This window comes from Lissotriton helveticus, chromosome 5_1, assembly GCF_964261635.1.
Source record: "Lissotriton helveticus chromosome 5_1, aLisHel1.1, whole genome shotgun sequence".
Taxonomy (NCBI): Eukaryota; Metazoa; Chordata; class Amphibia; order Caudata; family Salamandridae; genus Lissotriton; species Lissotriton helveticus.
In genome coordinates, this window is record NC_136065.1 from 822302442 (window position 1) to 822325988 (window position 23547).

Here is a 23547-nt window from a genome sequence, read left to right on the forward strand (position 1 = left end):
GCTGGGGCCTGGAACAATTGATCAGCCAGCTTCAAGGATGGGGAAAGGCAGATGTCGTAGTAAACCAGCCCATGAGGGTCTTCCTAGTGAGGTGGATGGGGCACCTGCGGTGGCTGCCTCGAAGTCCACTGAGGAGGGCACTGCTTCTTTTGGTTCATGTAGAATGAGGACTGTTGGACATGGCCTTCTGAAGAGAAATTACCCCAAAGCATTTAGCTTTTTCCTCCTAGTCTTTGCTGACTCTCTCTGCAAAACCTCGGGAAACTGGGCATCTTTCACCTGTACGACAGAGGCAGGGTGTGCGCTCTCGACTTGCCCGAATTGGGCTGGGAGTGCAGATACAATGGAGTTTTGGTGCTGTACCTCTGTGCATTCTGTAAACATGTATACCCCATACCAGGACTGGGTACATCATGGGCTAAGTAGTGGAACACAGCACTGAGTGTGCCACCCACCAGATAGCCGGCACCCCTAAATTGTCTGCCATGGCAGACCTGCCAAAGTTGGCATCACTTACGCCTCAGCCATCCCAGAGTGGGTCATCCCTTATCATGAGGATCCCCTCCCAGGGAAGCCCTGACAGGCGGCACCAACGGGGTGATAGGCTGAAGACTGCACAGGCACATTTGGAGTTCCTTGCCCGGGTAGTGTGGAACCCCCAACGGGGCTTTCCCTGCTTTAGAGTTTTGCACTCTGCACATCCTCATTGTCAAAGCAGTGGGGAATTGCGTGTGCCTTCCTTCACTTGTTAGGAAGAGGTGCTGATGCGCTGTTCAGGAACATGGGCAAGATGCTGTTTCGGATACATGTTTCACCTGCCGTGACAGGCTGGAGGATGCACCCCTGCACCTATGGCATGGTGGCTAGGTGCCTGGTCTGCCATCGTGGGCTGATGAGCGTATACCTGTAATCCAGGTGTTCTAACCTCGGGTCAGGCCTGCCGACGTAGACCCGCATCTGCACCCTTCCCTCCATGGTGCCAGTCACAAGGTGACTGGTCTGCAGTTGCGGGCCGAGAAGTACGCAACTGCACCCGTGAGGGAGTCCCCCATGTCCGGCTGGTACAAGCAGGGTGGTGTGTGCACACTGGCACCAAGGTTGCTTGGGGCTGGGTAAGAGAACCCGAACTGCATGTTGCACATTGTCAGAGAACTCTGTTCTGCACATGGAGGATAACTGTCAAAATAGAGACTGTCCTAGGCTGAGGACCTTCTGAAGTGTAGCGACTTAAAGTATGCTCTTCAAGGACCTGACGGCAGGCCTCCTGTTCTCCCAAAGAACTAAGGGACATCAAAGATCTCCCTCGAGGGAACTACACCACATCTGGAGAGCAATGCCCTCTCAAGTGCCCACCTCGGCTACTAAATCCAAACTCGTAGAGTAATGTGATTGTGGACTTGTGATTGGATACCGGATTGCCTAGTGTGGAGCCCCAGAAATCTTCCCTACATCTGAGGTGTGTGGTTGCTGTATTGCGGGGACCGCAACACTCATAGGTGTCTAGTGGTGGTGAGTGGCTTCACCAGTTGCGGGACCCCCGTGGCCCGTTTGGTTGTTCATGCTGCATTTCTCTTGTACGGCACACCAACTGTATGCTTCTTGGGTGCAGTGTCTGATTCAGAGGGCGCAACCCTCGGAGGTGGGGGTGTACCCAGAGTAGTGCCCCATTCTACTTCATATTGCTCTGCTGAACTTGCACATGTTGTTGTGTGATAAGACTGGTCTGGAACAATCTGTATCATTGTGCACTGGATGGTGTGCTTCATTTCCAGAGAGGTACAGGATTGCTACTCTTTGCTGTGTGTGTGACTGAAATTGAATGGTGCAACCCAACTTAACATGCACTGGTCATTGTGCTTCCTTTCTTGGGAGGTGAGGAATTTGCAACTCAGCGTGTTCCAAATCTGAAGTGCCTGGTGCGATAATCCCTATGTGCACCATCGATTGGGGTGTCTCATCCTACCGAAAGGTTCCCCTCTCCATTCATCAGTTGTTCCTGTGTTGACCTTACTCATGGTGGAACAACTGCCCTCTCCACTTTTGGCCCTTCCGAAAGATATTGTGCTGCCAGATAGTAGCAAGAGAGATTGACTGGGTTGAAGAAACGCTTCCAATACAGTTTGAAATGGGTCAGGAGACTGCATGACTCTTTTATGTTTTGAGACCTGCTAACCTCCCCCTACTTTGCGTCTACCTCCTAATTAAAACTGTTACATATTCCCCCGGCTTCCCGAGGACTCAGACTAAGTGTGACTCTGGCCGCGTGCGGCCCAGTGTCCAGGAGGTGGGCTGGTTATCTTCCTTCCTGGGGTATAGGACAGTAGGAGTGCACTTGAGGGTGAAAGGAGAGGGTGGGCATCGACATTCTAGGACCTATGGATCCTTAGACTATTTCAGGCAGCAGGTTCATCCTGGTTATTGTGGATCGTGCCACGTGGTACCCAGAGGAAACCCCTGCACTGGCAAAGGCCCTGATGGGGATTTTACCTAAGTGCTTTTCCCTAACGAATTTGTGTCTGACAGGGGCACAAACTTCATGCCTGCTTATATGCAGTTAATGTGGACGAAATGTGAGTAACTTATACGTTCTCCACTCCTTACCATCCACAAACCAATGGGCTTGTTCAGAGATTTAAACAAGACTCTGAAAGGCATTATTAGAGGCCAAACGGAGGCCTACTTCAGCCCCTGATGAATGGAGTGGGACATCCTCTTACCATGCCTGTTGTTTACCTACAGGACGGTACCACAGAAGGGAGTGGGCTTCAGGCCCATTGAGCTTCTGTACTGGCACCTTGTTAAAGGACCTCTGAGTCTGGTAGTGGAAGGGTGGGAGCAAGCTCCCAGGAAGACTCCCCAAGATGTAGTGAGCTACATGCTGGCCTTCAGAAGTCAGATGTCTAAGTTTTGGAAGCAAGCTTTTGACAACTTAGAAGTCAGTTAAGCTGTGATGAAAGAATGGTATGACCAAATTTCTACCACTGTGTAATTATAACCTGTGCAGAAAGTGTAAATGATGGAACCGGTTGAGCCCAGGGCCCTCCAGGACCATTGGAGTGGGCCCTACGAGGTGGTTGAGAAGAAGGGGAAGGCTACCTACCTGGTATACCTTAAGACCCTCAGGCAACCCCTCAGGGTGCCTCACATCAATCGCCTCAAACACCACTTTGATAGCTATTCGCTAACCATGCTGCTGGTGACATGGAGAGGAGGAAGAGGAGAGTGAACCTCTCCCTGACCTACTGGACTCCAAGGAGATGGATGGGTCTGTGAAAGGAGTGATATTTTCCCCACTCTACCTCCTGAACAGCAGAGTTACTTCAGCCAACTGTTGGGGCAGTAATCTTCTCTTTTCTCCCTTATTCTTGGACTTCTCCTCTGTGTACCCATGATGTGGACACAGGGGTCAACCTCCCTGTTAAGAATAAATCTTACCAGGTTGCCAGATAAGGTGAGAGCCAGCATCAAGAGTAATGTCTCTAAGATGTTGGAGTTGGGGGTGTTAGAACCCTCCACTATTCCCTGGACCAGTCCTGTGGTTCTGGTACCAAAAGCTGTCCCAGCGGGCAACACACCCAAAATGTGGTTCTGTGTGGATTATAAAGTGCTCAATTCTGTGACAAAGACTGATGTATATCCCATCCCTATGGCGGATGAGCTGCTTGACAGGTTGGGGGTTGCCCAGGACTTAAGTATCTTTGATTTTTCAATAGGTTACTGGCAGATCACACTAACAGAAGGTGCAAAGGAGAGTTCAAGCATCTCACTCCAGAGGGCCACTTTCAGTTTAGAGTGATGCCCTTTGGACTCAATAATGCCACTGACACCTTCCAGATGGTGATCCGGGTACTTGCTGGTATGGAGGCCTTCTCAGCTGCCTATCTGGATGACATAGCTGACTTCAGTAGCATTTGGAAGGACTATCTTTTTCACCTCCAAGAAGTGCTTCAGGCTCTACAACAGGTAGGTCTGACTATCAAGGCCTGTACATGCAAAAAGGGCAGGGGTTTGTGGTATACTTGGGACATCTGGTGGACAGGGGGATGTTGCAGCCCCTTCAAGCCAAGATATAAACTATCATGGCCTGGGAGTCCCGCAAAACCCAGACTGAAGTCAGAGCATGATTGGGCCTCACTAGGTACTACAGGAGGTTTGTCAAGGGATATGGCACCATTGTTGCCCCCTCGACAGAACTGATTTCCAAGAAGCAGCCCAGAAATGGTTTTTGAAAAGGGGCATGCCAAACTGTATTTGACATCCTGAAGCATGCCAAGTGCACAGCCCATGTGCCCAGGGTCCCTGACTTTTCCAATGAGTTTATTAATCAAGCAGATGCCTCAGAATATTGTCATAGGTGCATTGTTATACCAGCTAAATGAAGAGAGCCAAGACCAACCTGTGGCCTTCATCTCCAGGAGGTTAATTCCCGGGAAACAGAGGTGGAGGTCTATAGAAAGAGAAGCTTTTGCTGTGGTCTGGGCACCATTGAGGCCATACCTGTTTGGCACTTACTTCCTGATTCAGACTCACCACAGGCCCCTCAGGTACCTCATGTAAATGAGGGGTGAAAATCCAAAATTGTTGGGGTGGCCCATTTCCCTACAGAGTATGGACTTCAGGGTGTAACACGGACCCAGAGTAGATCACACCGATGCTGATGGTCTGTCCAGGTTTTATCTACCTTAGTGATGGGAACTCCTTAGAGGTTGGGTGGATCTCCCACTTGCAGCTGGGGGGCATGTGTTAGTCCTATCATCCTTAGAGTGGTCTTCTCCCAACTCTTTGCCTGCTTACCTCCACTTTTTGTGGTATCTTGATGTAGGCCTGAGGGTTTTGAGCACTTAACCACTACTAACCAGTGCTAAAGCACATGTGCTCCTCTCCTAAACATGGTGACATTTGTATATACCTGATTGGCATATTTAGTTTACTTAGAAGTGCCTTGTAAAGTGGTATAACCAAATATTCCAAGTGTAACTAATCACTTGACCCTGCCCGCACTGCAGGTTTCAAACTACAGTTTCCATTTGAGGAGTTTGCGGGTAGTCCCCTGTTGATTTCAATGGTTTTATTGCCCCCAGTAAGCCCTCATCAATGACTTCCTCTTGGTCCGACAATTTAAGATGGACGCCGTTCTTATTTGAGGAGTTACGGGCAGTCCCCTGTTTATTGCATCGGTTACTCGTGAGTTTCAAACTCACGGTGTACGGAGGACGCGTTCACACCCGGCGTTGCAGCGATTCACAGAGAGACTTACTCGACTGTTCGATGTACATTAAGGTAATAGCGGTGATTGATTTCACAGCCCAGTAGCAACCACACTGTTGTTCCTCGTTTTTACTTAACTCTACTACCATTGGCTCATATATGGTTTTTGTCCTGCACGTTTTGTACTTCCTAGAATGTAAGCAGTGGGCTGGGTAATTTGCGCTTTTCTAAGTGGTTACTTGGATTTTGTTTCCGTGGTTGATACATACAAGGTACCTACATGCCCCCCTCCTTAACATTAAGCCTCTTTAGTAGGTTTATACTTCCATTCAGAACCGCGTTTTTTGTTTCCGTTTGTATCAGGCTTTTCATCTTTCTATTAAGAGGCTTCTCTGGCCGTTTTTCTACAATTAAGGACTTTTATAAAAGATTTCATCATTTGCCTGTCCCATCGCAACAAGACTGGCTCCTCTCCCACTTTATTGTTGGTATGTCATATACTTGCTATTTCGCACCTTCTCCAGCATTTTGACCGGTTGTTTAGATGTTGCCATTCTATTTTTTAGTGTTGACCGGAGCCTGGATTCGCGGTGCCCAGTCATTTTGAACAACAGTGTTTCCATCTAGTTTCTAAAGAGAGTAAGGGAATGTCCACAGCAAACCCGGGCAGTTTAAGGTTCTATTTGTGTCCATTTAGTCTCTGTTTCTGATATTTTGCTGTTTTTTGTTACAGTTGATTTTCAATTATACGCCGGAATTTTGTCATTGTGGATTGTTTGTTTGTAATTCACACATGTTGGTAAGTTGTGTCTTTTAAAAAAAAAAAAAGAGGAATCTTATGCACACACTGGGTGTTTTGAGTGTATCACTTGTGGAGGTGTAGTGTGCATGGTCCATAAGCACTGTTTAGGCTTTTTTCTATCAGATTTATGAGAATTTCTAATAGAGCTCCATGTGACTTGTTCATCATTGTTGAGCTTGAATATGAATATGTTTATGTTTCTCACTTTTTACAGTTCCCCTGAAGAAGGGATCTAGCATCCCGAAATGCATTGGGATACACAACAAAGGAACCGTGAATTTTCTGTTGTATATAGAAAATATTTATATGTTGTGTGCAATTAATTGTAAATAATGGTTTAACATTTGTTCCATGAAGACAATGGTTATTTTGCCATGATTCTACATTTGATACATTTCATAAGAAATTTATATTGGATTAAAATATTGTAATGCTCACTTGAGCGTCTAGAAATTTGTGAGAATTAATTGAGCAAACTGTAGTTTGCAACGTGCAGTGCGGGCAGGGTCAAGTGATTAGTTACACTTGTTATATTTGGTTGTTCATTCATTTTGTTGAGGTTAGCGGCCTCTTTCCCTCCCAGCACGCTCCTACCAAATATATGGTTTAAATCATATCCAGTCCTTACCTTTCAATATCAATAGGTGTGCGCAGCATGAACCTTTATTATCTTGTAAAGAGGTATACCGCATACCCAGGGTCTGTAATCTCAATTCTGCCGGTAGGCCAGCAGCGCAGGTAGTGCCACTCACATAAGAAGCCTTTCAATCCTGTCTCAGGCTTGCCATTGCAAGGCATGCCTTTGTATGTAGTTTCCTGCCACTTAACTTGACATTGAAAATCACTTGCCAAGCCTCACACTCCCCTTTTATTATACATAGGTCACCCTTAAGGTAGGTCCTGGGTAGGCCTAAGGGCAGGGTGGGGTGTAATTAAATGGTGGGACATGATCTTTGAAGTTTCACATGTTCTGGTAGTGACAAACAACTGCATTCGTTTTTCACTGCTGAGAGTCCTAATCCTCTCACAGACTAGCATTGGAAATTTCTTAAATCACATTTAAACCATGATTCATGATTAGAAAGGAGTAGCTGAATCATGTTTCATATATTTGGAATCTTATGATAAATTCTCTTTAGTGGTAAATTGGGATTTAACATTACTATTTTAGAAATGCCAATTTTTGAAAATGGACATTACTCTGCTCTAAACTTCACTCCTTGCGCCTGCAACCTGGCTCCAATATACGCCTGGGCGGGGTAACAGCTACACTTTGTCCATTTGAGCTATACAGCCACGAACACAGGAAGGTGAGGCTCATATGCATTCTGAGTACTCATATCTGCATTCATCTGCATTCTTATGGTTCTTCCATGGCTGGGAGGAATGGGAGGGGCTGATGCTTATACTTCGGTAGGTAATGTCCGGTCCACACACAAAGCACTAATTCATACCCCACAGATAGACTGCAGACAGTGCTGGGTTGAAAGGGATCCTTGTGCACTTCAGAGTGTTGCTTTGAAGCCACCCCCTTGGCACTTTTGGGTATAAGTACATGGTCTCTGACCCTACCAAATCAGTACACTGTTGGACCTGGGAAGAACTCTGCTGGAGTAAAGTCTGCTGTGCTGTAAACATTGCCACTTTGCCTTGACTGACTGTTCTGAGGAACTGCTTCTCTGCTTTGCTTTGCTGAGCTGCTCTGCTGTCAACTGATCATTGCCCTGCTGAGGACAAGGAATGGACCCATCTCTGTTGAATCCAGAGTGACTTCAAGGGGTTGCTGACTTGCCTCTTGTTTCTGAAGTCTCAGGCACACAAAAGACTACCTGCAATCCTACTAGTGCTGCTGGACTCTACCATCTGTGAGTCTTACCCTTGCTTGGGGTGCACCCTCCAGTTCTGGACCTCAGAAGTGAGTTCTGCAGCTGATTTCTGCAAAAACCAATGCATTGCCCCGACTGTGTGAGAAATTCAGATGCATCGCACTTTGACATAGAGGCTACTTGACAACAGCGGATCCACAGCCTGCGTAGCTCAATGATGGTGCATTGCATTGCCTTCAACGGAGCTTGATGTTGATACAGGACTCCCTTTGTACTGCTCAATGATGATGCAGTAGGCTCTCGACTTCGTAACTTGCTCCAGCCAAGGAATTTCTTCAGGAGGACCTACCTGGGTCTTGTAGCCGGCCTTCCCTCCATCGCAGTCGGCCTCAACTTTGGATTTGTACTGATCCCTCACACCCTCAAGTAACCTTTTGACCGTTAGAGACTTCTAAGCATTATTTTTTGTTTTCTTCTTTAAAAATACATATCTCGAACTCTACCTATTGGATTTTTGTTGTTTTGGTCTTGTTTTACTCAGATAAATATCTTCTCTAAACCTGTGTGGAGTCTTTTTGTGGTGTTTTCATTTGGTTACTGCGTGTGTGTTTGTATGTTGCACAATTACTTTACACACTGCCTCTTTAGCTATCTGCTCTGTGCCAATCTACTGAAGGGTGAGCATAGGTCATCACGCAATAATTACACTCCATACTGTACTTGAAGCCAAACATCAATTAACTATAACAATCTCCAACATCAAACCTTTCATTCACACCATCCATTTCCACTTAATGCAATTACTCTTTTCCCTTTTTACTCTGCGGCCCCCTCCATCTTTCCATTCACTTCTTCACTTACCTTTCAACATCTTCTCCTGTATCTCCTGCTGCACCCTCATCATTAACCTGTTCTCTCCCTGAGGGTGGGTGTGCTCGTCAGTGACTCCCCACCCTTCCAAAGTACTGCCAACCAGGGATTCCCCGTAGGGCGATTACCTGCCCCACCCCTTTTTCAATGTGCAGCTTACATCCTCACTCCCTAGCCTCCCCGCAATATCATATGGATTCATTTCACAACTTGCTTATAAGGTCCTGCATCTCCATCATATAGTAAGCATTCCCAAGTTGCGAAAGGTGCACTCCATCATCCCTAAACAGCAAAGGCTCCTCCAGCCTGAGCCCAACATGAGCAATCACTTTAATGACTCTTGAGGTGGAAAAACCTCTCATTGCCCTGTTTAACTTCCTGCGGGCTTTTTCCACTGCAACATGCTTCACTGCCCCATTCCACACCTTTCGTGGCATGAATTCAGTCCATACAATGCATATTCCCACCAGATTCCTTTTCATGCCTTCCAGATCCCTCTGCATCTGCTGTAGTATTGCCAAACCTGACAAACGTATCAAGTCATTTGTGCCCAAAGGCAGGATAAACATATCAGGGCAGCCTCTCTGGGATATCATTTTTGCCAGCCAGGGCAGTAATGACCCCCAACGCATCCCTCCTTTACCCCACCAATGCAGCTCGTGATGGCTGCTCTTCATACCCAGGTTACGACTGTAGACCTGTCGATCTGCATATCTGGCTGCACAATGTATGAAAGAGTGCCGAATGATCCAGGTAACCGTCTTGGTCCCTGGGCGACCCACATAACTTATGACAATAAAAATATGTTAGTGCACAAATTAAGGCTCCTTCTTTAGTTGCTGCAGTTCACCCCCGGAAACCATCTTTTTCCTATTTGCGCACATATCTCACGCAGCACCTGGACTTCCACCTTCCAATCTGACGTATTCTGTCCCATGACCAGCCTAGTCATGCTACAGCCGTAGCTGCGCCAAGGCGGAAAGAGTGCGTGCCATATCTAGCAGGGTCCCTATCCAATTGCCTTAAAGCCATGCGCAATACCGCCAACAACTAATACACCGTCAACCTCTCCCTGGATGCGTGACAAAAGATTTCACCCGACGGTCCTCCGGACCTGCTCTAGACAATTTGCTATTCTTGCAACGGGAACGCTCCCCTGCTTCCACTCTCATTCAACCACACCCATTTACCCCTTCCTGACATGTCCGTTTTTTAATGTCCCAGCCAAATCCCCAGTTGATCTCCATCCAATCTTGTTCCTCATATGTTCTCCCAGTTCGCCCCTTCGTGCCCAACAACTCAGAAACCTGAAACGCCCCATAAAACATCCACACCATGCATAAGCAAAATACAGAAACCTCATATCCATCATAACAATAATTGGGCAAAACCCCCAGCAAACTCTGCAACAATTGAAACGTAATGCCTCCTTTGGCACCCCAGTAATACCCTCCCCCGTTCCAATCCAATCCAAACAAGCTTTATTCGACAAAAGTCATAAAAGCATTACAAAAAGAAAAAAACATCACAAACATCACATTAAAACAGCTCGACGGTGGAAAAATATGCTAAAATAGGGTCCAAGTTAAAATATTATAAACATTTCGTACAAAAATTATTTTAAAACTGGTAATTTTAAAACATTGGACACAAGTGCAAAATTCCTGCAGACCTATACACATTAAGAAAGGCAAGACTATCACTCTAGGTCAACATATGAAGGTCAAGACAAAAAAAGCAAAGGGGGCAAATTACCCACCTACAGTGTTCTGTCTTATAATCCACGCCCATCCTAAAAACTTTGCAACTCCCACTACGATGGTAGGCCTGGTACTAGTACACAAGATCCTTTGAGCATCAGCACTCCTCCTGGTGCCAAGTAATTTGCATACCGGGCTCAACCAAGCCCGTCTTGGGACTGCATAAGCCGGGCAGGCAAAAAACATGTGGGCAATTGTTTCAGTGTGGATCTTACAAACAGGGCATGTACTATCACCCTGTCGAGCCCCCGGGTAGTAAAAGATCTTAAAGGCAACGATCCTGCCCTCAGTTGGAAATACAACTTCCTGTCTTGTACCTTCGTGATGGTATCCCAAAAGGGTTCAAAACTGGGAATAGGTTTCATATTCAAAAAAATACCTGACAAAGAAAGAGAATCAGTACTTCTAAAAGCTTTGCTTGTAACCATCTCCCAGTACTTCTCCTTCAAGACTTTTTTGACGGAAAAGAAGCACCTGCAGGGTTCTCACAGAGTTCATACATTCCCAAATCCGCTAGGATCTTTCTTACTTCTTTGAACCACCCTATTTTATGGAAACCATCTGATTTTATTACGTCAAGGAAACCCTCGGCGTACAATGACAGTTCAGTGGTTGTCCACAATCTGCGTGAATAGAGGATAGGCCGCAGTTTAGCTATTTCCGCTATAGGGTTTCTGCCCAGATCATACCTTAGGGGCACTAGTGGCATACTCTGGGGAAGGGAAGTAATGGCCCGCAGGAACTTATTTTCAGAGATAATTAGATCAGTCAAAATCCCAAACCCCCATAATTCCGCACCATACAGGGCAGAACTGACAACTTTCGCTCCATAAACTTGAAGTACAGGTCTAAAAGGTTTAGTCATGGATTTTTTAAATCCAGCAACAAGCGCACCCGAAAGTTGTCTAAGCTTTAGGGCAGCCAAATCCCTTTGTTGGCTCCACTTTAAATCTTTCTGGATATTCACCCCTAGGTATGTAAAAGACCTTACTTGCTCCAATGGTTGCCTTGTCAATAAAAAATTATTTTGAAAAGTTCTGTGCGGGTTAAAGGCCATGAATTTGGTCTTGTTCACATTAACTTCAAGGCCTTGCTCTGAAGAGAAACCTTCAAAGATTAATAATGCCCACTGAAGACCGCTAGGAGTCTTTGCAATTAAAACCGTATCTTCGGCGAACATTAAAATCGGGACTTTTACACCCGCTAGGGTGGGAGCATCTGTGTTCACCAATAGTAACCGTTCAACTATTCCATTTATATATAAAGAAAATAACGTGGGCGCCATAGCACACCCTTTTCGTACCCCTCTTTCGACTGGGAAGTCGCCGGTTGTCTTACCCTGCCTGCCCCACCTAATCCTAGCATGATTATCCTCATGAAGCCTCTGGATTAAAGTTAATAGCTCATTAGGAAGACCAAGGTCTTTTAAAGTTAACCGGAGGCTAGGTCGAGGAACTAGGTCAAAAGCTGCCCTTAAATCGACAAAGGCAGCATACAGGCTTCCTTTGCCTAGGGTCACCGTTTTCCAATAGAGAAGTGTGAAACAAAATACTTGGTCAATGGTGCTCGTAGACTCTCTTAAACCCACCTGGAACGGGGACAATATACTATTATCTGCTATCCATAGTAAGACCTTGTTTAAAATCATCCTTCCTACAATTCTTTAGATGGCGTCAATCAAACTAATGGGTCTATAATTCCCAGGGAGGGACCTATCACCCTTTTTATATACCGGAATTATTTCCGCCCCTTTCCAGGAGCTTGGAATCGGTGCTCCCTGGGCCATAGCATTAGTAATCAACAGAATATAACTCCCCCAGTTGGTCTTATCATACAAGTACACATCGGCAGGGACCCCATCCGGACCCGATTCTTTTCCAGCTGCCACTGTACCAAGTGCCTGCTCCACGTCTGTTCTATTAAAAGCATTTTCCTGGTAATAAGCTAAACTCGGGACTTCCCTATTCTTGTCCCCAGGGTTAGAGGCATACTGGGGCCTAAAATACTCAACCCATTCTTCCTGTGAGAAATTGTTTTGCGGCTGCTCAGACTGGCCGCCTGACCCCCATTTAATAATACTCCAGAACAATTTACTATTGTTCTGCACACTAGCTTCTAGCAGGTCGTGCCATTTGCGCTCATCCCATGACCGTTTGGCCCTAAGGATACTACTTTTATATATATACCTTTTAAAATGCAAAGTGTCCACTTTGCCTTCATTTATAGCTTTCCCTAGAGCTATCCTTGCCTGCCTGCATTCCTTATTATACCATCTTGCAGGTCTAGGGGCTACAGATTGATCAGGCCTGCGCTTTCTTTCAAAATAAGATCTCAAAGTAGTAAAAAATGTATTATGCACACGTGTTATTTCCCCCAGGTCCTTGTTTCCAGCCAAGATCTGCTCAAGTTGGAGGATAGTACCATCAACATAATTTTTAATGCTTTCCAAAGTAGCAGGATTCTCTAGTATACAAGGCCATCTTAGCCTTCTCATATCATTAGAGAGCACAATGTCTGCGGCATATGACTCCCTCGCTCCAGCAGGAGTGGATTCCATCTTCCACCACCTATGGCTTACACAAAGAGGATTATGATCACTTTCTGGGAGGTCCCTTATCGTCATGTCAGTGATGATGTGCCAGGAACTCACACTAACGAGAATGTAACCGATTCTACTTTTACTTTGCCCATTATTAAAAGTGTAAGCTCCCATTCTATCCTTCGGCATTCTACCATTAAGGGCCCTTAAACCCCTTTCCAGACAGATAGTATTGATCTGAATAACTATTTCCGTCCACCTTTTTATGGGTTTTAGCTCTAATTTGGGAATTCCCCATAACATATCTTCATCATCAGTAAGGTGCTCCTCTTTTGCAACCAGGGGCTCGAAAGTAGAATTAAAATCACCCACTACAATGATGTGTGAGCTTTTCAAATGGAGATCAAAGAGATTTACAAGCTCCTCTAAGACCTGGGACTTGGCACCTCAGGTTCTCCTTACATAAACATTGTAAATGTCGATTAAACCTAAGGGACTAGATCTATCCTCACTACCTGGATATCACTGCTCCCAGAGGGTAATGCCTTGATTTTAATACCTAATTCTTGACGTATCCAGATAGTTAGGCCACCTGCTGGTCGGCCATGTGTCCCTTTCAGGGCTGGAATATGGACATTTAAATAGCCTACACAAAATCACGGTTCCAAGAGCCAGGTCTCTTGGAAAAGGCAGATGTCATAACCATTAATAAAAGTATGTCAATCAGGTATAGCTAGTTTTGCATTCAATCCAGCACTATTCCACCAGAGTAGTGAACCACCAACCGCAGACCCACTGGTATTAACTAAAGTATTAGTTAGGCTTGTGGGACTTGGAACATTCTGAGAAAGGGATATCTGCAAGGGGGAATCTATGCTGGTGATATGAAGATGCTGGATAGTATCTTCCGTTACCGAACTGTTTAGAGTATTAAAATCATGGCTATTAAAACCAGTAAGCTCGGTCACTTCCTCTTCCTGTAATATCTGGCCTGCACTAATACAATGTGATCTTAATTCAGTTTCATCACTCAGTCAATCCACAAGTTCCAAAGTAGAACTTCCCGTTCTTACGCCCATCGAATGGCCATAGCTCAACCGCCCAATATCACCCGGGCATGCCTTTCTTAACTGGATTGATGAATGTTCAGGTGGACTAGTTCTAAACTCCAGAGAAAACACATTTTCCACTAATACCTCACTCTGCAATGTCAGTTCAATACAGTCAACAGGTTTCGCGGGGGAGGTAAACCTACGAGCTGTGACAATGTCATCTCTGATCACAGAGCGACAGCCCCGGACATGCCGAAGCCAATGAATGGCTTTATTAGTTAAATAATCAGCACTCTCAAATCTACTATGGAGAGATAGTTTCGGTACATTAGTCATATAATTTTTTTTGAAACAGTGTTATTACTTTCAATGGGATTCCCCCCTCGTGGGTTTATAGGTGGCCGCGTTTCCCCTCGTGCATACAAAGATAAATGATCTCTCAACCTATTCTCCCCGGGTGAATCCCTACAACCAGGAACAGATCGTGCAGTATTATCTATATCTCTTGGCAATACACCATGCCTCCCAGACTTAACCATCTGACTATATGTAGTTGCAGTTTTACACTGATCCATAGATTTCACTATGCTCATAGGATTATGCTGGGGTCCATTAGAGGTTGATGGAATAGGGATAGTTGCTTTCGGGACAAGAACAGGAGTAGGAAAGGGCATACCCCCCAGGGCCCCACCATGGTTGTTAGTTTTTCAATCACGGCTTTCAGGGAAACTATCTCCTCCCTCAATGAATAAACCACCCTCTCAAGGTCATGAAAAGATTGCACTTGATTCATGGCGGGCTCAGTCACAATTACCCCTGAATTATTAGCCAGCTCTACGTTAGCCTCCCTCAGATTGCTCATTAGGGGCGAGAATCTATTAGAGCACGGCACTAGGGAGACGCACTCACGAGGCTGTGTATCAACTTTTGATGGAAAACCTTCCTCACCATTGATGTTATGGCCAGTACCCTCTTTCTCAGCCCCCCTAGAAGAACTGTCATTTATTTTTGGACGAAACATAGCCGGAATTGCCGGGGTCTTTGGGAGATTAGCACTCCCCTGAACACTATTAGTCGTGCGGGTGGGTTCACTGGCAAAGGGGGCACCACTTTCGGTCAGCAATATTTCCTCGCATTCCTCTACCAGAGTGCTAATACGATTAAGGACACACTCTGGATCTTGTTGCTTGGTCGCTCTTCTGGCTTTCTTCCCTTTATGAGGTTTCGAGGTGCTAGCTCCCTCAACTCCCCCCGTATTTCCCTCCATGGACTTTCTCTTGCCCATAATTGAATGTACCCTAGGTCTATATAACCCAATACCAGTTTACAACACAGTATGCAGGAATTTAGCCCAATGCTCGATGGAAATTATAGCTAAAGCACCAAAGACCAATTCATTAGAAACCCCAAATAAAACTTACAATACTGAGTTTCAAAGATAAGAGAGGTGGCCCGGTCCAGCCTCCACCGGCCACTGACGGGCACAGACGGGCCCGGCGCGCACCCGCGCGCGTTCCGCGAGGTGGGAAAGGCGGAGTTGGTTTTATTGACAACAGAGTCAGACCAGGTGCGGGCAGATCCTAAAAAGCCCCCTGGGACTTGTAGTGTCCACAACAAATGGCAAGATGATGGCGCTGCGGCTCCCACGAAGCGGGAGCGGTGAGGTGGGTTATATTCAGCAGCAGAGTCAGACCAGGTGCGGGCAGATCCTCCAAAGCCCCTTGGGACTTGTAGTGTCCACAACAAACGGCAAGATGATGGCGCTGTGGCTCCCGTGAAGCGGGAGCGGCGAGGTGGGTTATATACAGCAGCCGAGTCAGACCAGGTGCGGGCAGATCCTCCAAAGCCCCCTGGGGCTCCCCCCGTTCCAGTCCCCAACCTTTTAACATTTTACTTAGTATCTCATCTTTTGCAGGGTCAAACCCATGATAATTTACTATAAAATGAGATCCCTGCCAACTTCCCCGCTATCGTTGTCTGTGACAAACCCTTATCAATACAACTTAGAAGAAAACATATAACTCCCTGTTCAGTGTCTTGATGTGACATGTTCCATGCATCCACGGTCCAGCCCATAAAAGATCCAAATTCAGCCCGAGCCATCCTGTAGCTGTGCCTTGTAAATTCTGCTATAAACTTCTCAACCAGGCCTATCACTCTCACTCCCCTCAGACCCAGATGCTGTCCGGCAGTTCTGTCTTGCATGCATCCGCTCCAGGTGCCAATCATCGAAATTGCTGCCACTGCGAACAAGACAAAGCATCCGCAATGTCATTACTTGCCCGCGGAACATGTTTTGTACGAAATACTACATTCAGTTGCAGGCATTTGAGCATGAAACTACGCAGCAGCCGCAAGACCCTCAAGTCTTTTGCTTTCTGTTTGTTCACTAGCTCTACTACCGGTCATGTTGTCTACATGGAATAGCACCGACCTATTCGGAAATTCTGGGCCCTACACTGCTAACGCTACCAGCAATGGGAAAAACTCCAGGAAAGCTATGCTCCTCCCTTGCTTTAACCAATGGCCCGGCCATTTATCGGAGCACCACCGCCATCCCAAAGGACACCAAAACCAGGCCCCTGGCCATGAAATGGGGTCTGATGTAGTAGGATGATAAGAATATTATTGGCCATTAGTGCTTCATTTGAAACAGCTATTGGACATTGCATTACACTCCCATTTAAATGACTGTTGTTAACTCGCGTGAGACATGGCTCACAGGTGTTTCACTTACAGGTGTTGACTACCCCAGTTATTCTTGGTTTTGCCTTTGGGATGAGTTGTTTTATGAGGATGGCAGTCTTATATAACTGTTGTGTTTCAACAATATGTCGACAGTTATTTTATTGTTGTTTCATCAACTTTACATTACAGGTTACAGTCGGGGTGCACTATTTAAGAGTGTGCCTTGTGTGCTGCCTTCCATGCTATTAGGGTGAGATATCGCTCACCAGCATGGTTATATATTTTCATTACATGAAATAGTTTTGCTAATCATTCTTTACAATGTATTTCTTACAGTGATGCCACAGTCTACCCTATTTATGTAGGAAGTGTTTTCATGTTCAGAAGTTTATGGGTACTGTTACCATATCTACATTGGGAGCTTTTAGTGCCCTTACATGAGGGTGGGCTCTAAGGTTGCAAGGAGACACTTTCCTTTCATGCGTAAGACACCTTGTGCCCCACATTCAATTTTGATGCAGGGTTGGGTTCCCTGTTTGTATAAGACACAATGTGCTGCACATAATTTTTTGTTGCAGGGGTGTGTCCCCTGTGTGCGTAAGACACGTTGTGCCACACGTTTTTTTTTGTTGCAGGGTTTTGTCCTTGTGTGCCTCCTCACACGAAGAGCATACACATTTTTTACAGGTTGTCCCTTGTCAATGGTGGGGGCAGGACATTGGGCTCAGTCCCTTTAGTCCACATGACTTGTCTCCTCTCCCAGAGAGCATACACGTTTTTATACAAGTTATCCCTTGTCAATGGTGGGGGCAGGATATTGGGTTTTAGTCCCTTTAGTCCACATTACTAGTCTCTTAACATGGAGAACTTACATCTTGATGTTTATTTTTGGTTATTAGAGGAGGGGGATGGGTATTCTTATCCATCTTTCCTTCTTGTCTTTAGTTCCTTACCCTCTCGTGATGTGGTGTTCCCATCATCCCTAGGTTTGGGCTTTTGACTCTCATTGCATTATTTCCTATCCTTTTTATGATGCGGGTAGTGTTTCCATCATCCTTGGGTTGTGGACTGTTTATGTGTACTTTCATATTTATAGTTTTATTGTTTTGCAGTTGGTGGGTGGGGCTGAGCAGCTAGCAGGCTGCTCCTGGTGGGGCTGCCCTACAGCACTTATACATCTGCTGATGAGACTTTAAGCTACCTGTTTACTTACCTTAATAAATCTACATGAACTTCATCTTACAAGAGTGGTCTTGATTACTACACAGTTCTCCATATTAATGGGCACCCTGGTCCGCCTTGTCAGCTCCCACTCTTCTTTTGACCCTTTTTTTGCCTGGATCTCTCTATGTTTCAGAAAAGGGGGTGGTGATGAACAGAGTGTCTGAATTAAGCAGACCACTCTTACCCAGTCCAAAGATCAGGGCTTGATCCATCACCGTTATTTAGCTCACTGCCCCATCCCAGCTCAGAACCTGGCTATATGCAAATTAGTCTGTCCCTGGCCCAGTGCATCATGGGAACAGGGCAGACCAAACTACCAAGCCAATTCTTCACCAGAAAGGATACAAGCTACCGGGGACCGGTTTCTGGCATTTCAGCCTCGTCGGCCCGGCTTGCTTGAATCCTGATGGAGCAGTGAGCAAGGGACTCATGTCTGAGTATACCCTGCCACACCTATAGTGGCCAAAAACGATTCAGAAAAGGGGGTGGTGATGAACAGAGTGTCTGAATTAAGCAGACCACTCTTACCCAGTCCAAAGATCAGGGCTTGATCCATCACCGTTATTTAGCTCACTGCCCCATCCCAGCTCAGAACCTGGCTATATGCAAATTAGTCTGTCCCTGGCCCAGTGCATCATGGGAACAGGGCAGACCAAACTACCAAGCCAATTCTTCACCAGAAAGGATACAAGCTACCGGGGACCGGTTTCTGGCATTTCAGCCTCGTCGGCCCGGCTTGCTTGAATCCTGATGGAGCAGTGAGCAAGGGACTCATGTCTGAGTATACCCTGCCACACCTATAGTGGCCAAAAACGATTCAGAAAAGGGGGTGGTGATGAACAGAGTGTCTGAATTAAGCAGACCACTCTTACCCCGTCCAAAGATCAGGGCTTGATCCATCACCGTTATTTAGCTCACTGCCCCATCCCAGCTCAGAACCTGGCTATATGCAAATTAGTCTGTCCCTGGCCCAGTGCATCATGGGAACAGGGCAGACCAAACTACCAAGCCAATTCTTCACCAGAAAGGATACAAGCTACCGGGGACCGGTTTCTGGCATTTCAGCCTCGTCGGCCCGGCTTGCTTGAATCCTGATGGAGCAGTGAGCAAGGGACTCATGTCTGAGTATACCCTGCCACACCTATAGTGGCCAAAAACGATTCAGAAAAGGGGGTGGTGATGAACAGAGTGTCTGAATTAAGCAGACCACTCTTACCCAGTCCAAAGATCAGGGCTTGATCCATCACCGTTATTTAGCTCACTGCCCCATCCCAGCTCAGAACCTGGCTATATGCAAATTAGTCTGTCCCTGGCCCAGTGCATCATGGGAACAGGGCAGACCAAACTACCAAGCCAATTCTTCACCAGAAAGGATACAAGCTACCGGGGACCGGTTTCTGGCATTTCAGCCTCGTCGGCCCGGCTTGCTTGAATCCTGATGGAGCAGTGAGCAAGGGACTCATGTCTGAGTATACCCTGCCACACCTATAGTGGCCAAAAACGATTCAGAAAAGGGGGTGGTGATGAACAGAGTGTCTGAATTAAGCAGACCACTCTTACCCAGTCCAAAGATCAGGGCTTGATCCATCACCGTTATTTAGCTCACTGCCCCATCCCAGCTCAGAACCTGGCTATATGCAAATTAGTCTGTCCCTGGCCCAGTGCATCATGGGAACAGGGCAGACCAAACTACCAAGCCAATTCTTCACCAGAAAGGATACAAGCTACCGGGGACCGGTTTCTGGCATTTCAGCCTCGTCGGCCCGGCTTGCTTGAATCCTGATGGAGCAGTGAGCAAGGGACTCATGTCTGAGTATACCCTGCCACACCTATAGTGGCCAAAAACGATTCAGAAAAGGGGGTGGTGATGAACAGAGTGTCTGAATTAAGCAGACCACTCTTACCCAGTCCAAAGACCAGGGCTTGATCCATCACCGTTATTTAGCTCACTGCCCCATCCCAGCTCAGAACCTGGCTATATGCAAATTAGTCTGTCCCTGACCCAGTGCATCATGGGAACAGGGCAGACCAAACTACCAAGCCAATTCTTCACCAGAAAAGATACAAGCTACCAGGTACACTCAGATGTGAGTCCCTTGCTCATTGCACCATCAGGATTCAAGCAAGCCGGGCCGACGACGCCTGAAATGGCAGAAACCGGTCCCCGGAAGCTTGTTTCCTTCCCAGTATAAGAATTGGCTTGGTAGTTTGGTTTGCCCTGTTCCCATCATGCACTGGGACAGGAACAGACTAATTTGCATATAGCCAAGTTCTGAGCTGGGATGGTGCAGTGAGCTAAAAAACGGTGATGGATCAAGCCCTGATCTTTGGACTGGGTAAGAGTGGTCTGCTTAATTCAGGCACTCTGTTCATCACCACCCCCTTTTCTGAATCATTTTGTCCACCATAAGCGTGGAAGGGTATACTCAGATGTGAGTCCCTTGCTCATTGCACCATCAGGATTCAAGCAAGCCGGGCCGACGATGCCTGAAATGGCAGAAACCGGTCCCCGGAAGCTTGTTTCCTTCCCAGTATAAGAATTGGCTTGGTAGTTTGGTTTGCCCTGTTCCCATCATGCACTGGGACAGGAACAGACTAATTTGCATATAGCCAAGTTCTGAGCTGGGATGGTGCAGTGAGCTAAAAAACGGTGATGGATCAAGCCCTGATCTTTGGACTAGGTAAGAGTGGTCTGCTTAATTCAGGCACTCTGTTCATCACCACCCCCTTTTCTGAATCATTTTGTCCACCATAAGCGTGGAAGGGTATACTCAGATGTGAGTCCCTTGCTCATTGCACCATCAGGATTCAAGCAAGCCGGGCCGACGACGCCTGAAATGGCAGAAACTGGTCCCCGGAAGCTTGTTTCCTTCCCAGTATAAGAATTGGCTTGGTAGTTTGGTTTGCCCTGTTCCCATCATGCACTGGGACAGGAACAGACTAATTTGCATATAGCCAAGTTCTGAGCTGGGATGGTGCAGTGAGCTAAAAAACGGTGATGGATCAAGCCCTGATCTTTGGACTGGGTAAGAGTGGTCTGCTTAATTCAGGCACTCTGTTCATCACCACCCCCTTTTCTGAATCATTTTGTCCACCATAAGCGTGGAAGGGTATACTCAGATGTGAGTCCCTTGCTCATTGCACCATCAGGATTCAAGCAAGCCGGGCCGACGACGCCTGAAATGGCAGAAACCGGTCCCCGGAAGCTTGTTTCCTTCCCAGTATAAGAATTGGCTTGGTAGTTTGGTTTGCCCTGTTCCCATCATGCACTGGGACAGGAACAGACTAATTTGCATATAGCCAAGTTCTGAGCTGGGATGGTGCAGTGAGCTAAAAAACGGTGATGGATCAAGCCCTGATCTTTGGACTGGGTAAGAGTGGGTTGCTTAATTCAGGCACTCTGTTCATCACCACCCCCTTTTCTGAATCATTTTGTCCACCATAAGCGTGGAAGGGTATACTCAGATGTGAGTCCCTTGCTCATTGCACCATCAGGATTCAAGCAAGCCGGGCCGACGACGCCTGAAATGGCAGAAACCGGTCCCCGGAAGCTTGTTTCCTTCCCAGTATAAGAATTGGCTTGGTAGTTTGGTTTGCCCTGTTCCCATCATGCACTGGGACAGGAACAGACTAATTTGCATATAGCCAAGTTCTGAGCTGGGATGGTGCAGTGAGCTAAAAAACGGTGATGGATCAAGCCCTGATCTTTGGACTGGGTAAGAGTGGTCTGCTTAATTCAGGCACTCTGTTCATCACCACCCCCTTTTCTGAATCATTTTGTCCACCATAAGCATGGAAGGGTATACTCAGATGTGAGTCCCTTGCTCATTGCACCATCAGGATTCAAGCAAGCCGGGCCGACGACGCCTGAAATGGCAGAAACCGGTCCCCGGAAGCTTGTTTCCTTCCCAGTATAAGAATTGGCTTGGTAGTTTGGTTTGCCCTGTTCCCATCATGCACTGGGACAGGAACAGAATAATTTGCATATAGCCAAGTTCTGAGCTGGGATGGTGCAGTGAGCTAAAAAACGGTGATGGATCAAGCCCTGATCTTTGGACTGGGTAAGAGTGGTCTGCTTAATTCAGGCACTCTGTTCATCACCACCCCCTTTTCTGAATCATTTTGTCCACCATAAGCGTGGAAGGGTATACTCAGATGTGAGTCCCTTGCTCATTGCACCATCAGGATTCAAGCAAGCCGGGCCGACGACGCCTGAAATGACAGAAACCGGTCCCCGGAAGCTTGTTTCCTTCCCAGTATAAGAATTGGCTTGGTAGTTTGGTTTGCCCTGTTCCCATCATGCACTGGGACAGGAACAGACTAATTTTCATATAGCCAAGTTCTGAGCTGGGATGGTGCAGTGAGCTAAAAAACGGTGATGGATCAAGCCCTGATCTTTGGACTGGGTAAGAGTGGTCTGCTTAATTCAGGCACTCTGTTCATCACAACCCCCTTTTCTGAATCATTTTGTCCACCATAAGCGTGGAAGGGTATATTCAGATGTGAGTCCCTTGCTCATTGCACCATCAGGATTCAAGCAAGCCGGGCCGACGACGCCTGAAATGGCAGAAACCGGTCCCCGGAAGCTTATTTCCTTCCCAGTATAAGAATTGGCTTGGTAGTTTGGTTTGCCCTGTTCCCATCATGCACTGGGACAGGAACAGACTAATTTGCATATAGCCAGGTTCTGAGCTGGGATGGTGCAGTGAGCTAAAAAACGGTGAAGGATCAAGCCCTGATCTTTGGACTGGGTAAGAGTGGTCTGCTTAATTCAGGCACTCTGTTCATCACCACCCCCTTTTCTGAATCATTTTGTCCACCATAAGCGTGGAAGGGTATACTCAGATGTGAGTCCCTTGCTCATTGCACCATCAGGATTCAAGCAAGCCGGGCCGACGACGCCTGAAATGGCAGAAACCGGTCCCCGGAAGCTTGTTTCCTTCCCAGTATAAGAATTGGCTTGGTAGTTTGGTTTGCCCTGTTCCCATCATGCACTGGGACAGGAACAGACTAATTTGCATATAGCCAAGTTCTGAGCTGGGATGGTGCAGTGAGCTAAAAAACGGTGATGGATCAAGCCCTGATCTTTGGACTGGGTAAGAGTGGTCTGCTTAATTCAGGCACTCTGTTCATCACCACCCCCTTTTCTGAATCATTTTGGATCTCTCTACGTAACATTTTAACGACATCCACGTACTCGTGCCTACAGATCCTGCTCCTCGTTTTGTCTGATATGTGTGATCCCAATGCTAAAGCCAAACCCATATAGGGAAGCTTTTTGTGATGTTTTTCGTCCTTCCCTTCCATCCCTTCTATTTTGTCCGTCTGGACACTCGCTCCAACCAACTTTTTTGGTGAGCTTTTCTTCCGCCCCGCCCCAGGCACTGTTTTTGCGCTTGATGGCACCCTTGCGTCTCTTACAGATCCATCCCCCACACCCACCAACTGGCAGGCTTTTTTCCGCCCCCCTTTTGGACCACCGTCCCAGGCAGCCCACCAATCACCTTCACCTGATAGGTTTGTGTGAGCCTCTCTGTCCTTTCCCTTGGTGCAGATCTTCTTCTGACTGACCGCCTTC